The following is a 16,945-nucleotide window of genomic DNA, read 5'->3' as shown; positions in this document are numbered from 1 at the left end:
GGTGGCAGAAAGAGAGGAAGACCACATATCAGATGGATAGACCCAAATAGGGAGGTTACAGGCCTGAGCCTGCAGAGCAGTGGAAGTCAGGGAGTCTTGGAGCTTGCTCATCCCCATTTATGACTGGTGGTCAAATACTGGCATAGTACTACATATTCAAGATAAGACATTTGGTTTATCTTTGTTCTTCCACAGCCATGTAGGTTACATGTAGAGTACATTTATTAAACAAGCAATGGATGGAATAACCACTGTTTATATTCTGAGTCCATGCACATTCTTTGCGTGAAGCCCTTTGTATAAGCTATTCTCTTAAATCCCATTCATTTGTGGGATTTAAGAAGCCTAACTCTATGCAGGATTGCAGCCTCTAACATTACTTTGAGACAATACATATGGGCCAGACCTTAAATGAAATCCCCTGTTTATGATGTCAGATTGTACACATTCCTAGTGTTTATTTTCCCACTCATAACCCAGCATATTGGTTTTAAATACACACACACACACACACACATACACACACTGCAAATATTTTTCTTAGTCATTACAACGCATTGCATTACAACTAGAATGAGATATTTTGCACTGTAATAAGATACAGCACACTGTAATTCAGTGCTCTATTACATTTAGAGATGTGTGTTTGTTATTTGGGGATTAAAATCTCTGACAGTATCAAACATTAGCCTGTTCCCTCCATCTTTCCCTCCAAAATAATGCCTTTTAAAACTTCTGATTATCTGCCGGAACATATCCCCACATGTATTCACAAACTTAAATAATGTTCACAATAAATGCTCCTTTAATGTTTTAGTTGCACTTTCCCCACATACTTGACCTTTGTAAGCCTCCCTGAAAAATTGTGCCACATTATTTGGCTGTGGTCCACACCAGGACATAAACACAGCATAACAAGGACAGCCATTCCTCACTCTCAACCGGCCCGGCAATACTTTCTTACTTATTGGCTGTATGGAACTCAGAATGTATTTTAAAACTCATCTGAGTTAATTAAAAATAAATTTTAAAAAATGTGGAATTTAGGGCTTCAGCTGTTTAAAGACCACTGGTGAATGAGATACTCTTTATATTTTAACAGTTCTACAAATGAGAAAATATTTCTTTAGCTCATTTTTTTTAATGAGAGCCTCTTCCACTTATTTGAGTAACAGAGACAGAGGATATAATTGACCTTGATTTTGACAAAAAAAGAAATGGTAGCACCTGATTAAGGGCAGAAGGCTTTGGATGAAGAAAAGATGCCCAGTAAAGCGTAGTTTGTCAGTCAAGATTAGCATTTGATTATGGTTTATATTCTTCTGGGTATGCTCTTGAGCCGGTTTCTACTTTTGGCTTTTACATTCCACAGAACGTCTGTAAAATCAGCAGGGACAGTGCTAATAAATTTATAATGTTGTTTTGTATTTCTGAACAAGGTACCTCAGTAATTAAGTGAAATATTTATGATGAATATAAAACAATGCAAATTCATTTGTTTGCCTGAAAGCTGGCTTGTTATTTATTTAGATTTATTTTTGAATGATCATTTAGACTGAGCCTCACCATGAAGAACAACAGAAAACAACTGTTAATACAGGAAAACTCTGACACTGTATTTCGATACAGAGCCTATACCTTTGTGTGGCTAATTTATTCAAAAGGTTATCGAACAAATAACTGATCAAACTAGTAGCCTACTATTTTTCTCATTAGAACAACTGCAGCATTACCCAAAGGATAGAACGGATTAGGATACATTAAATTACTCTAAAGAAAATTGCATGTATGCAGATAACATTGAGAAACATTGATGATCTAGATGCTGAGGTATAGCGTTAGAACAGTTCTTTCCAGATTATAAATCATTTGGTCTGTTCCAAGCAAAGTTATCTGTGCTTAAGTCCCTCAGAAACAGGACTTAAGGTAGTCACAGTTAGCTTATCCTGCTAAAGGGGCAATTTTTAAAACAACTGTACCAATTTACGTCTTTAGAAAACTCTGACAACATTTACATTAACACTGGCAATCTGGAATCTGTTTAACTTCATATGCTTTGATAACTGGGATAAAACAGAAATGAACTGTTTATTTCCCACGATTGTGTTTCATGTCCCAAATGCAGAAACTACAGTGTGCTTGTGGGGACGTCTCTGGTTATCCGGCAGCTGCCTCATTCTTTTTAAATTTTATTTATTTCACAAATATTCTTATATCCCACCCATCTTTCAGTACTATAATACAAGGGTGGTTAACCACCCAGGATACCAATAACCATAAGATGTAAATATAAACATCTTTTGTGAGACAGTACTTAAAATCTAATAAAACAGCAGCAATGTAAATGTGGAAAGTCTTGCATATATAGGTGATCCACATGTGGAACAGCAGAAATTGGAGGTAATGAGCTTCAAGTCATAAGTCTTTTGCAATTAATTACTTTTTTATAATAACTAGAGATTACTAAATTATATTATAAGTGTAATGTAATGAGGTTGTTAGTTATTGTTATAGTTATGGGCTGTATAGCTTTGCAACTTGTCTTTTGTATCACAGACCAGAGGATTGCAGCATTCTGACATTATTTTATTTTATTTTGTTAATGTTACTAAAATTAGTGATTCTCAGTATTATGGAAATGAAGAAAGCAAAAAAATATATATGCAACTATAACAGCAATGAACAACTTTTTGGTTAGGGAGATTTTTAACTTTAAAAAAATACTTTCTGTGGCATATTCTTTCATAAAGAATGGTACAGCTCGTGTAGTGGTTTGTGCAGATGCAGCAAAGACCCTTGACAGTTTTGTTCATGCTTAAGTTGCAAACACACATGGAACAAAAATACAGGACTGACTCATTCATTTTTCTCCTTAGGCCACTTCCTAGTAATATATGAAGAAGCCTAATGTACAAAACTGATGGAATTGTAATGTAGGAAATATTAAATTGGATATTCATATTTTAAAAGATCCTGGAGACAGAGAGAGCTCCGAGGTAACTCTTTATAAGTTTGCTAAGAAAGCATGTTGTCTGCTTGCTTGATCTCACCTAGAACATAGAGAGATGAATTGGAAATCTCTTCAAAGGCCTGGTAGGGATAATGGCTTTTTGAGCTTCCATTTCATATTTCTGATCACTAAATACATGTCAACTATCATCACTTTTGTTCTTTTTCACCATGCTTAGCTTCCTTATGTGTCAGAAGGAATAACATGTTTGCTATATGAGGGGTAGTAGATGTTCTGGTTTTGCATGATGACTATGTGTTCTATGTTACAAAGTCCTTTTCCAGGATGTCCAAAGTCCAGTTCAAAGATCAGGAATCATAAGAAAGCAAGCAGAAATGTTGAAGTTACCCACCTACGCTTATCACACAAGTCATAGGCTTCCCCTATGACCATCTCTTATTTTGCATGTGTCCATATAAATTATCATATGAACATTTTATGCAAATTTACATCCTGATTTTTGGTGCACTTTGAAGGGCTACAGTAAGGGAATTTAGCAATGTACCCTCCATAAAGGGGTTTAGCACTGTAACAGAATTTGCCAATGCAGGGCCTTAAGTCAGCTGAGAATCAACCCAGTAATCTCTGAAGATAAAATATTATGTTATATAGTATAATAAATAGTGTGGGTTGAATATAATTGAAGGTTATTATAACACAAGTGGAGGTGAGTTGTTCAGCATTCTCTTTTAATTGCTTTTTACACTATATAAACTGAACCTAGCAGTAAGTTTCACTGAACTCAGTGGGACTTATTTTTAAGGAAATACAGCATATGTAAGATTGCAATGAGAGTGCCTGATGCTAAGCTATGTAGAAGCAGGTTTCTATGCATTTATTTTTAATTCAGTTTTGATTTTATTAATATTTTTATTTGTTACATGTCTGCATAGTCAATATCTGCATGACAGAACTAATGAGAATTATTTCAATACTTTTACCTAGATAATACAGATTTTCACTCTTTTTGTAAAAAAAATCACCAGCTAGATTCAGTTTGTTAACATATGTCTATCTCAAAATTACACAAGAATGGGAGGGTGGAGATGAGGGTGGAGAAACTGATGCTAAGTGCAACCCTGCAACATAATATTTTGCAGGTTTACTTAGTATTCATTGGCTCTTATTCTCATATATATGTTCATATTTTTGGAAAATAGCTTTCATTGAAAACAACAGAAATGGTGAGTATCAGAATAACTTGGATTTTCTTGTTGCTATTCCATTGCTTTCTCAGCCTTTTTGTAGTGACATTGATTTGGCATGGTAACATACCTGCATATTTTAGGAAAGAAAAATGATTTAGATTTAATGTTTATGGGCACTTGGTTGGTCCTGAGCAATTATATCTATTTTATATTTCATTAAAATCCATCTATGCCATTCATCATCTTCCAGTACACTATGTCTTTGCTCCATAACCTCTGTTTACTATAGGTTACTCTTTTATTGCCATGGATTGGGTGCTTCTACAGCTTAGCAGTTCCAAATAGGAAAAGAAGTTAACATATTGTGTAGGCTTTTGTCACTTCTTATTTCTACTAAGCAGGCATGGAAAGATCCAGTGCATTGTGCATGGCTATCAGTGTCCCTCAGTTTTACTGCATGACATTTCCATGATCCCAGTATACCCAAAAGTCCCATTTGAGGACCTGAGATTGACAGAACTGAAAACCCACCAGCAGCCTAGACATGTTCTCTTGAACATGTAAAGATAACACAAGATTATGCTGATCAAAAACAGATTTTGAAGGTAAATACAGAACAGCTTCAAAATCCTCAATGCATTTGGCAGAGTCAGAGTGGTTGTCAGTGATGTCATAACAATATTTATGATGCCTCATAAATAGATGGCTCTGACTGTTTTCCTTATTTTTATGTATAAATTGCATTTTATAATGGCAATAAAACACTGCAGGCTGCACATTTCAGGGTGATTATTGCATTTCTCAGGTGGTTAAAGTTGCTCTAACTGCTTCTCAGCTCAGATTTCAAGAGTGTTTGCCCTGTGAAGAAGCCAAGAGCAAGCTGTATTTTAGGGTGTGTGTGCACCAACTTTCTTCCAGTTTTATGTCTCATTTCACTTTTGCGTCCCTGCTCCTTCTCAGTTTTCCCAAAAGTTCCCTTCCCAAATTTTTGCTGTGCACATGTTTTTGCTCTCTTAGCATTGCGTGTGCTGGATGACTGGAGTATAGGTTTATTTCAGCAGTGTTTCTAGATACAAGGGTTCTTTCTAAGCAGATCAGCTAGATATGCCTTAGGATTGGCTGACAATGAAGTGCAGGGATCAGCTCCACATGTAGTTTAAGTCAGGATGGAATTATTCATCTAAGGGAGACAGAACTGATAGACACACAACAGCTGATTTCTATGATTAAGGAGCATCAACATCAGTGACAATAGGAAATAAATGAAACTTTTATTGTTGGAACTCCGTTAAGAGATAGGAAAACTCTCTTAGGGTGTATTGAGACTGTAGAAATAATACAGTTTGACACCACTTTAAGTGATGTGGCTCCATCCTATGGAATCCTGTGATTTGTATTTTTGGAAGGCTTTTAGCCTTCTCTACCAATAAGTGCTGGTGCATCACAAAACTACAAATCCCAGGAGTTAAAGTGGTGGCAAATTGCATTATTTCTACATTGTAGATGCACTCTAAGGGTGCCAGGCTAGGCTAAGCTAGAATAAGGAGAGGATTAAGTTAGTTTTACTTTTGGAACAATGAAAGAGCAAAGAGATGATGGAGAGAACAGGTGGAGAGATCCCTAAGAATATCAACCTAAAAGGGTGTACAGACTGGCGATAAAGGCCAGCCTAGGGGTGGAGTGGGGATGTGACATACACATACCACATGCCCCAACTCAGCCCCCATGCCAGTGTGATGCCGCATGCTGCACCATACAGCAGGCAACGTCATGATACTCCTCTGGCCCTGCTTCCAGATGACACAGCACAAAAGGAGCACCAAAGGAGCGCCAAAAAGCCACAGTACCGGTGGCTATGGTGCCCTTTCCACTGTGCAAAAAGGAGCCTCTTTTTGTGACTCCTTTTTGTGCCACAGAAAGGCCAGATTGGGGCTGCAGCATGTAGTTGCCACGGCCCTGATCTGTTGCTAAAAAGGCACAAGTCTGTTGAGCCCCTAAGAGAGGTTAGGATAGGTGAATGGCATATGAGGAGATTTTAGTTCATGAAAACTTTAAAAAAATCCCATCACTGCTGCTCTCTCTCAGACATATAATCCCTTTAAACACTGATGATTATTGCATTTCCAACCACAGGTAAGTGTGTCCTCCCAGGTCCTATGTTAAGTTCTTTTACCCCAGAGTCTGTCCCTTTAGGTTTTACACTGGGCCCATGGATCTGTAGATATTCAGGTCCCATTAAATACAATGGATAGTAAAATGGTGCCCCTTATATAAAATGGAAAAATCATGCTTTTCAGAATTCATAGTTTTAAAAATATTTTCAAGCTGTGGATGTTTGAATCCTTGGATATAGAATCAGTGGATATGAAAGGATGACTGTTTTCATGCTTGCCATTTGTCACAGATCTTTGCAATTAGGAAATATTTGGGCCTTTATCACTCTCATTGTCTTTTTTGGGTTATGATGGTCAAAAATGATATAATAATAATAATAATAATAATAATAATAATAATAATAATAATAATAATAAATTTTATTTGTATACCGCTTTTCCTTAGATCAAAGCGGTTTACAGATCAATAAAACCGTTACAACATCTCATAAAATAGATAAAATGCAAAATACAAATTATATAAAATCTAAAAAATAATCATTCAAGAGAGTAAGGCAGAGAGTCAATGGGATTGGGAATGCACAACTTCATTTTTCAGTGGGGAAGGCTAGACAGAAGAGGAAGGTTTTAAGCCTCTTTTAAAATGTTTCCAGGGGGGTCACAAGACGGAGCTCCTCAGGAAGACCATTCCAGATTTGTGGGGCCGCCACTGAAAAGGCCATCTAGGATGTAACAACGTATTTGGAAGATGGAATTTCCAACAGGTTCTTCCTGGATGTCCTAAGTGTATATATAGAGATCTCTCAACTTTCTTTGTTCAAAGGGATCTTGCAGCATGCTTTGAGTAATGATTTTCCAAACTAACACAAGTATGTCTTCGAATTCTACTTTGTCCACATTGATTCCTGAAAGTTCATCTCTGCAGTAATATACACACATCTATCCACCCATTTCTATTATTTATATATGACCAGCTACATAGCTTCTACTGAGTACATGAGTAGTTCAAAATAATGATATGGTAATCCACAGGCTTCATTAGCAAAAGCTTTGAAACAATGCACTGGTAAAACTAGCTAGAATCAAATGTTTCAAAAACACTTTTTGTTTTATGTCGCATAGCATTTTATCTTCTGCATTCAACTGAAGGCATGCTACTTAAGGTATCGCCTGGAATCTTTCCTAGGCCAATTCTATTGAGAATTACTTCACATGTTATGAGCTGCACATGTGGTTGACTGATCTTATAATTGATTTTACTCACATTTGATTTTGTGCTCCACCACTTTTGTGTTACGCTTTATGCTATTTCTGGAAATAGTGTTTTGTTACGGCCCATGAACTAAGACAATACTGCCTTATCATCTGGAAAAATTATGAGCTGCAGCAACAAACTACTTTCCACTGTACCCTGTGACAACAAACAAGGGACCCCGATTTTCTTTGTGTTAAAATATGTACTCTCCAGAAACATACAAATATGTGGCTTCTCTTCTCAGACGTTATAGGATGAAGCAAAAAAAGGCAGTGTGACTATAGTATGCTTCCTGTTGCCACATCTTGTAATGTGTGAAACTACCTTGATGACACCCCCACATCAAGGTTTTCTCATTTGCTGTTATTTCAAACTGGCTTACACTGGATAGTGAATGCTTCTATTCTGCACTGAAAAGTACTGTGGAAAATGTTTAGGATATTGCTTTTAAAGATCTTGGCTTTGCTGTTTTTACCAAATTGTGTAGATTTCCATTTCAGTAAACTGGCTTTCATAAATCCAGTCAGTGATTTGTTGATGATAAGACCTATTTTGTTTGGAAGAGTTTTCATGATCCACCACCGAAATGCCCACTACGAATTCAGGTCAGCCAAACCTAAGTAAAATGATGCACATTCCCAATCCAACCTCAGTGAACAGCTAACCATATCTGCAAAATTATAGGGTAGGCTTTCAAAAGGTAAAAACATAGGCAGGAAATTTAAATTACCAGTGAAAGCAAGTGGGCATTATGCAACTTACAGTTATTTTTGTATTTGTAAATCCACATTTTCTTCATTTACAGAAAGGAAGGATCTTATGAAGCAGTTCTAGAAAGAATTAAAGGGAACCTGGCAGTTGGTATATGTGGACATGTGGTGCTCCTTATTACTAATATGGGGCACAGCCAACCCTACCATTAGACAGAGTGAGGCAACAGATTTTGATTATTATGAAAATGTTGCTATTGTTAGATTTTTCAGTTGTATTGCTTGTTTCTACTGCCAGGATGCGATTGCTGATTTTTCTGCTTCATATGCCAGAATAATTTGGCTGGCTCTGGTCACCATGTACCTGGACCTGGGCAAGTGAGGGGCACATTTCCAGTTCTAACTCAGGCAGAAAAATATTTGGGGCCACTCCTGAATTAGAGCCTGTTTACTTTATGCACAAGGCCACTCAGATGCGAGAAATCAACTAGAAACTGAAGTTTCAAGTATCTTCTCCATTCAAGGAGCCATTTTACATGTATCAAGTTAGGGTAGTAATTTTTTATACATTTCATTCCTGGAAGGAACATGTATAACTTTGCTATTTTTCTCCACACTGTGATAAAATGCTCAAAAGGTCTGGAACAAATTCTGCACAAAAACACATATTAGCATTTTATGTATAAAATGACAGAAAAGGAAATGTAATTTCTACACAGAAAATACTGTTTTCTGTACAAAAACAGTGTACAAAAACCATTTGAGTCCCTCCTTCACAGAATAAGTCCTAAACTGTGAAGTCCTGAACTCATCCAAGCGGGATTTTCCTCATCAAGTTTTTTCAAACTTATTGGGGTGTATTATTCATTTTTTAATAAAAATATTATTTCCATACCTGTATCAGATAAACAAAGCAGTTCATTTTCAGGCCAGACTGTGTGTTCTCCATGTATTCATTCATAAGTCCATCCACTCCTATATTCATATAAATATAGTAGTTTTAAAAAAAATCCACATGAATCTTAAAAAAAAAACATACATATATATTTAATTGCATATTTTCCTTTAGCAAAGATACATTTATAAAAGTATTGTAGGACTATGTAAACATCTTTTATTCCCACACACATTTTAAATGCATTTTTGTAGTGTTCCTTTTGTCCAAGAAGGAGCCAGTGTGATGTAGTGGTTACCGTTACACCCTATCAGGAATAACATTTCCCCTTGTTAAGTTCCAAGGTAAGTCACCTATGCCATCATTGTTAGGGAAAGGAACTAATTACAACTAATTGCTTACTTGTAAGCCAGAATGATGTAGTGGTATGAGTGTTGGACTACAACTCTGCAGACCAGGGTTCAATTCCCAGGTCAGCCATGAAACCCACTGTGTGACCTTGGGTACGATAACTGCTTTCAGCCTCAGGGGAAGGCAATGGCAATTTGGCAAACCTCCTTTGAACAAACCCTAACAAGAAAACCCCATGATAAGCTTGCCTTAGGGTTGCCGTAAGTCAGAGAATAATTGAAGGCACACAACAATAACAAACTAGATACTTAAGCCAGTGCTCAAATCCTTGTTTGGCCATGGAAGCCCAAGGGTGACCTTGGGCAAGTCACACTCTCTCAGCGCAAATGAAAGGCAAACCCCCTCTGTTGCCAATAAAACCCCATGATAGGTTCATCTTAGGGTCACCATAAGATGGAAACTACTTGAACACACACGGAAACCACCACCTTTGGCCAAGAATAGAATCACAATATTCAGAGGAATCCGCAGGATAGTTGTATTCTGATCTTCATATTTGTCTGGGACGTGTGCATCAGGTCATTTCATGCCAGCATTTATAAAATCTGAATTATTCAAGCAATCTTAGGCAGCCATTGTGTGGTTTGCCTCCCTTTTGATAATGACACTACCTTGAAACAATCACGTGGTAGTAGCCAATTTTGAGTGGTAAGCAAAATATGAATGAAATATCTTTAAGGAGATTATTTCAGATTAAAGTATAGAGACTGCCAGAGATTTTAGCAGCAACACCTAAAGGCGTGTTTTTTTAGTGCATTACAAGTGAAACTTTGTTTTAAAGCAGTATATCTTAAAAGTATTTGTTGTGATTGATTGATTTAAAATTCTTCATCCCTACTTCTGCTTTGAAGGCAAGAATTTGGCATGTGGCTCCTCTGCTGACTTAAGTACTAGTAACAATTATGAGTCACTGTGAAAAAGAGGAAGCAAAAGGGAGGGAAAAAAGGAATGTGGCAGGACCTTTATAATTATCTGGTTTTTATTTTAGCATGAGTTTTTATGGATATAAACCCACTTCTTCAGATGCAGCTACATGATTCCTTTGAATTTATTTTATTTTATTTTTTGGAAGAAGTAGAGCTGCCAGAGATGTACGGTGGTACCACTAACACAGGACTAGCAGGCACAGATACACATTCCATGAAGGAATAGCACAATGGCAATCAGGAGAGACAACTTCTTCATTTCATTTATTTCTTTTTTTTTAAAAAAGATTTTTTTGCAGTCATGTTTGCCATCTCCATTGATCAAGAGAGACAAAGAAGAAGAAAAAAGCTAACATTACTTGTTCCTTGTACCTGGAATCACTGTTCATTCACTGGTTAACTTATTTAAAAAGTGTTTTTATATGAACTATTTTCTTGGCTCACTTCCTGCCTTCTGATAATGAGACCTGGTATTGAGGAAGCAAGGAGGGTGAAGTAAAAGTGTGATGCTAAGGTCGGTGATGGTGTCATGAGAACATCTTGCCCATGGCTCCTTCAAATCTGGTAGTGTCACTGGAGAGAGAAGTGATCTGGGGGAATAACACTTTCTTCTGAAATACAAGATACTGTGCTATTACATATTATTTTACTGCTCAGAAAATACTGCCAGAGGTCCTGCATTGGGAAACGTATATGTCTCATGTAGCCATGTCTCTAGCTACCTTTCTTAATTCTACCACTCCCAAAATCCACTCAGTCATTTTTGTAGCTACCCCAATGATTTATTTATTTATTTATCTATTTATTTATTTATTTATTTATTTATTTTTCTGCCACCTTTCTCCCCAAAAAGGGATCCATTTCTGGGTTGTTGGAGAGTGGGAGGACCAATGGCAATGTCTCCAGGTATTTTCCTTTAGCTGGATGTGCTGCAACAGGCACATGTGTGGACTCCCGATAGTCCTTCAGATGTTCCTGTATTGCCACTGATACTTCCACTCTCTGACTACCTGGCATGTTTGTGTTGGGATGACTGCATGACTGGCAGGGAGAAGGGATGCTTTTGATCATTATGTGGCCAGAAGGGAATTCCAATGGCAAAAATAAGTGAGTTGTGATGGCATATGTTTAACTAAAAAACCCAAAAAACCTAGCAGGATTGCAGCCAATGTTTCTGCACAGAAAATGATGCTAATAGTTAATAGTATAGCCTTGTGACGTGGTGAAGTAGGTACCACAGTGTTTATTGTGAGTTCTACAAATGTATTTAGCAATGTAAACAGAGATGATTAAGGGACTGTTGAGTCATCACTCTATCCAGAAAATCAGTTTATAGTTGAATCATGTAATCCAACGCTCAAAGCCCAATCTGCTCAAAGACTGGAATGATAAGGATTGCTATAAGACCATGGAGATGGGATAAGGACAGGATCACTTCCCCATCCTTATCCCTTCCTTAAACAATCCTTAACCCAGATGGAGTGAAAGGCATTCAAATTCTTGCTCCGATCCTGTCATTAACTGCCATTAACCCATCTTTAAAGTGGCATTGTAATAACACAAACTTCCATTAATAAAAAATGCTGGCCTATTTCACTTAAATGATGGATTAATGCCAGGTTAATGACAGGATTGGCACGACTTCATCAGAAAGCCTTTAGCTCCATTGTGGTCATTCATACTTCCTGGATGGGATAAGCATGAATGCAGTGAGAAAGTCCTTCCCACAATTGTGTGGGGAGGACAGGACAGTGATGAGACAGGGACAGGACATCCCTCGTGTGATAATCTCACATTTTGTTATTGTTGTTGTGTACACATCACACAATATTTAGTATTTTCAGAGCATACTTTGAGGATCCATAGATTCATAGGTCCAGGTAAGTACCTCCCACAGATGCAGGTCACAATCCCACACCTTTATTATGAACACAGCTTCCCTGACCAGTATATCACCTGGTGGGCAGTCTTCTGATGATAAGCCTCTCCATACTTAACTAAACTGGTCTTTGGTTGACATAATCGACTTTGCCACAAGGGCCATTCTGAAAGCCATACCAGTTTTTCATAACTCATCAGACATAGCCCTGACATAGTTTTCAAACATCCTGATTCACCCCACTGCCTGGACAGGATGGTAGGGAAGGACTTTGGGAAGGTGAAGATAATACTTCCGTTAGTTAATGAGCATCTGTGGACCAAAACTAGCCATAGAATGGTTGCTTATTTTATTTATTAAAATAAAGGACAGAGGTCATTTTCACACTACACAGTTACAGCCCTATGATTCCACATTAATTATTATAGTGGTATCCTATGGAACCTGAAGTTTGTAATTTGGGGAGGCACTATAGAAATTTTGTGGCAGAAAATTCTTAATTCCCCCCCCCCCAAAAAAAACCCTGCAAGTTCCAGGATTTCATAGAATGCTTGCCATGACAGTTAAAGTGAAACCATAGCACTATAACTGGTGTGGATGTGGATGAGAGCTGAGTCATTTTTTGTGTTTTCCTAAAATACCTAAGGTACATTAGCACTAAATCTGCTCCAGTGTATGTCAGCAGCAGCAGCAATATTTCACCATCAATGTGCTTCACAAAATTTCATAAGCAAAAAAAACCCCCCAAACAGCCTATGCCTGAAGAATTTACTCAAAAAGTGACAGAGCAAAGGCAAGGGAGGGAAAATAGGAGCAGACAAGATTTGTAAGGAATAAATGCTAGCAAATGCACTTACATTTAGTTAATTTGCTTACAGCAGGCAATATAGTGATAGCAACAGGAACAATGTTCTTTATCATAATTCATTGTTTACACATGCAGTCCAAAGGCAGCCATATGTTTTGAGGTGAGCTCCCTCAAAAATCATATCCAATGTGTTACTGAATTGTTACCAAGACAGCCTCTGCTTTTGTAATATCACTCCAGACATGAGGGGGTGATCGTTTTTCTTTTTAATTCTGCTTTTTAACACCAGTTGACTCCACTACTGTCCATCATTTTTGAAACCATATGAGTGAAGGAGACTGGGAAAGCCCCTGCTTCAGAACGTTATACATTCAACACCAATGTGACTGTCTGGCAATGTTAAGGACCATCTGTTAATAGTAACGTCATTCTGAAAAATCCAGTTTTCAGAGACCACATTCTCTGTAGTCATTCCATATGCCACAATTAATCAGAAAGCTGACTAGCCTGTGAGTAGAATGCTCTCATGTTTAAAGGTACCAGTTCTCTTTCTGAGCCAGCAAGGCCTGTATTCAATTGACTTGAGTTCTGAGAATAACATTCAGCTCTGGGCAGAAAACCAGGATACAAAATCCACAGGGCTCCATTTCTTAAACACAAAAGTGGGTGGGTCGGGAGTTTTCACATCTCATTATCCCTTAAAATGCCAATCCACTTCATGTTCCACATGGGGCTGAATAACCACAGCCCTTACGGATTTCTACGGTTGTAATTAATTCCCCATCTTAAAATTGCTAGGAGTTTGCTTATGGGTGGCTTCCATGCATGGCGATACCTCTATAACCACACAGGAATGTGGAGCATTCATTTACTGCCTCCTTCCTCTGCAGAACATTGTCCAATTAGTGCTCGACTCTTCATTGGACCTTGAACGTCTCTTCTGTTCATACAAGAAGGCCACTCTTTCCTGTTCCAGATGAATCAAAGCAACTGCTTAGTAAGGAGAGCAGTTTAGAGGGAATGGTCCTTGTGCAACATATGCAAGGAGAACAAAGGCGAGGCATGATCTTTTTTCCATTTGGGGGAAAAACTTGGAATCAAAGAAGTACAGGCTTTGGCACTCTAGAAATGAATGTAGAGTCAGGTACAAGCAGCAATAAGAAAAGTTGAGATATGGATGGGAAAGAAGGTGATGCTGGTCTCAGTTGCTGAGGATCACTATGAAAGGTTTCTCTGCGCAAGGGAGTGCAAGAATGGCTATGTAATTATACTGGGGTATAACCACACTGCATAATTATAGTACCCTGATACCACTTTAACTGCCATGGCTCCATTCTATGGAATCCTGGGAATTTTTATAAAGTACTTCTATTTCTATTCTAGAGATCTTTGAGGAGTTCGCTACACAGATTCCATGATTCTATAGGAGGGATCAAAAGGTCTTATGTGTTTATTGCAGAAACACATCATGCCTACAAGAGGATATGTTGTCTGGCTTCGACTAGGAAGAGATCCAACCTCTTAGGGAGTAACTTAAATTGTTTGCTTTACTATGAAACATAGTTGAGGCCTCAAGCTATCATAATGCTAGCAAATAATGCCAAGTGGCTTCCTTTTCCTCTTTATCTCTGAGAGAGACAGATGGTCCTGCCTGCAACTTTTGGTACCAGTAGGATTTAAGTATTTGACCAACAGTAGGAAGAAAAAAGGTGTTTATTCTTATCTGGTCTAGCAATGCTTTTCTTCTAGAACAGAGCTTGATCCAGGTTGAAGAGATCCCATTGTTGTCCCTTCTGCTGAAAACACTGTTCCAAGGGATTTACTATTTATTATCATTTGTCAGAAAGCATTAAGCACCCTTCTGATTCCTTTGATCTCTCAAAGCAACATATAATAAAAGACATTGCAAAGCATTTGCATTTCTTAACTCACAGCCAGACACAGAAACTCAAAAGGGATGGACCCAGACTAATATCTCTTGGGAAGGAGTTCCAGAATCAAAGTGCTGCTGCAGAGAAAGCCCTGTGCCATGTACTCACCAAGCAAGCCTCCTGGGATGATCCAGGGACATCAAGCAACATGTCCTCCAACATTTCAGAGGTGAAACCTGGGACATGTGGAGACAAGCAATGTCAGTGTGTGGCCAAAATGATGAGTTATTAAGAAAGGACACACAGACTAAGGAGATTATCACACTTAAAAACCTGGCTGCTCCTCTATGGGATACAGTCGGGTTGCGGATTGCTACCGAGTATTATCAGACTTAATTCGCTGCTAATACTGCCGGGTGATTGCAACACAGCTGCATGCCAGGTCCCAGGTGTGCTTTGGAGGCCGCTTTTCCAAAACAGGAGCTTGCCATCTTGGAAAATTGGCCTCTGAAGGGTGCTTAGGATCCAGGATGCAGCCAAGTTGCAATCGCCTGGCAGAATCGGTGGCAAATTAAGTCTGATTATACCAGGCAGCAACCCGCAGTCCAACTGTATTCCATTGGGGAGCAGTCAGGTTTTTGCTAAGTGCAATAATCTCGTAAGAGAGGCTGCATCAGTGTGCATGGAAACTCAGTTTGTACTAATGGAATTTTTTTAAAAAATGTCCCCAGTTTACTTCCATTGGTGCAAACTGAGAAGTAGGGAAGTGGGAGTAGGAGAGAGAAACTGGGATATTTTTAAAAGCAGCTGAAAAACCAATATGCCAGAGAATTAATCATGACTGCCCCTGCCAAATCAGTACTTACATTTATCTCCTAGAGATCTCTGTTGGGGGAGTGGACTGCAATTCTCTAAAGATCTCAACAAACTGCAGATCCCAAGATTCCATAGGAGGATCAAAGCATCATATGTGTTTGTTGTCAAATTGAGACAACTGGAGGGTATGAAACATATATATATATATATATATATATATATATATATATATATATATATTCAATTGTGAAGAAAGAGCCAGGTGAATGGATAAAGCATCTGTATGAACTGGCATTATGTGCCTATTAGTGACTTTTTTAAAAAATGCCAATTCCCATACATTGCTCTCTTTAAATCAAAACAGGTTTCCATTACAATTTGTTCTGTTCAACCCCCCCCCCCTTTAGCAGAATACATTTCTCACACACCTCCCTCTCTCTTTACTGAAGTAGTGGTGGAATTCTGACTGCAAAGCAAGGCCCTTTACAAGCTCCATTAAATGAAATGAGAAGCATCTTTTGTGAATAACTCCCCCCACAAGAAATCTTACGTTTCCAGGCATCCCTTTACCTACCTTCATGAAACAACTTATACATTCGTAAAACCTTCATTGAAGGCAGCTCTGCAGTTTTATAGAAAACAACATGCCAGGGATGCAAAGATCTTGCCAGTTCTGTGAAAAATGACACCAATTAAAGCTTAAATTGCTTGTTTTCTCATAAGGTACATATTTTCATAACTTTGAAATCAAATAATTGCTGCTTTTATATTAAATACAATAAAACAAAAAGGATGCTAGTTTAGAGCAACTGCTACAAGCATTTTAATATAATTTTCCCACCATTTAAAGTCACAAAATATGGAAAGCAAGTCAAGTATGCAAAGTTCCAAGGAGATGAAGAAACTCCTTCAGATTATTACATCATTTGTCTTTTGTGTCAGGAAATGTGCATGTGATTTCATTGTTTGATTAAATGCCAAAAAAGGCATATTGTGCTTATCTAAGTGATTACAGATTTTATTCATCTGAAAAAAGGTATTCCTTAATACTTTGACATTAGTTGACTTTTCTGTGATTCTCCAAACAACTTAAAATATGTTG

The 16,945-nt window shown here is 37.9% G+C and overlaps 1 long non-coding RNA gene across 1 annotated transcript; it reads right to left on the bottom strand.

Annotated features, from left to right (window-relative positions):
* Positions 1 to 9,177: 9,177 nt before the first annotated feature.
* On the bottom strand, positions 9,178 to 16,697 carry LOC121930011. The gene is made up of 4 exons (XR_006103797.1): positions 16,685 to 16,697; positions 16,418 to 16,516; positions 15,196 to 15,263; positions 9,178 to 9,212 (listed from the first exon to the last, which is right to left on the bottom strand). It is a non-coding gene; the product is annotated as an uncharacterized LOC121930011 (long non-coding RNA).
* Between the last annotated feature and the right edge of the window lie 248 nt (positions 16,698 to 16,945).

Source organism: Sceloporus undulatus, chromosome 1, assembly GCF_019175285.1.
Source record: "Sceloporus undulatus isolate JIND9_A2432 ecotype Alabama chromosome 1, SceUnd_v1.1, whole genome shotgun sequence".
NCBI classification, from domain to species: domain Eukaryota; kingdom Metazoa; phylum Chordata; class Lepidosauria; order Squamata; family Phrynosomatidae; genus Sceloporus; species Sceloporus undulatus.
The sequence above is the reverse complement of the archived record's forward strand: the minus strand, read 5'-3'. Positions and strand labels throughout refer to the sequence as shown.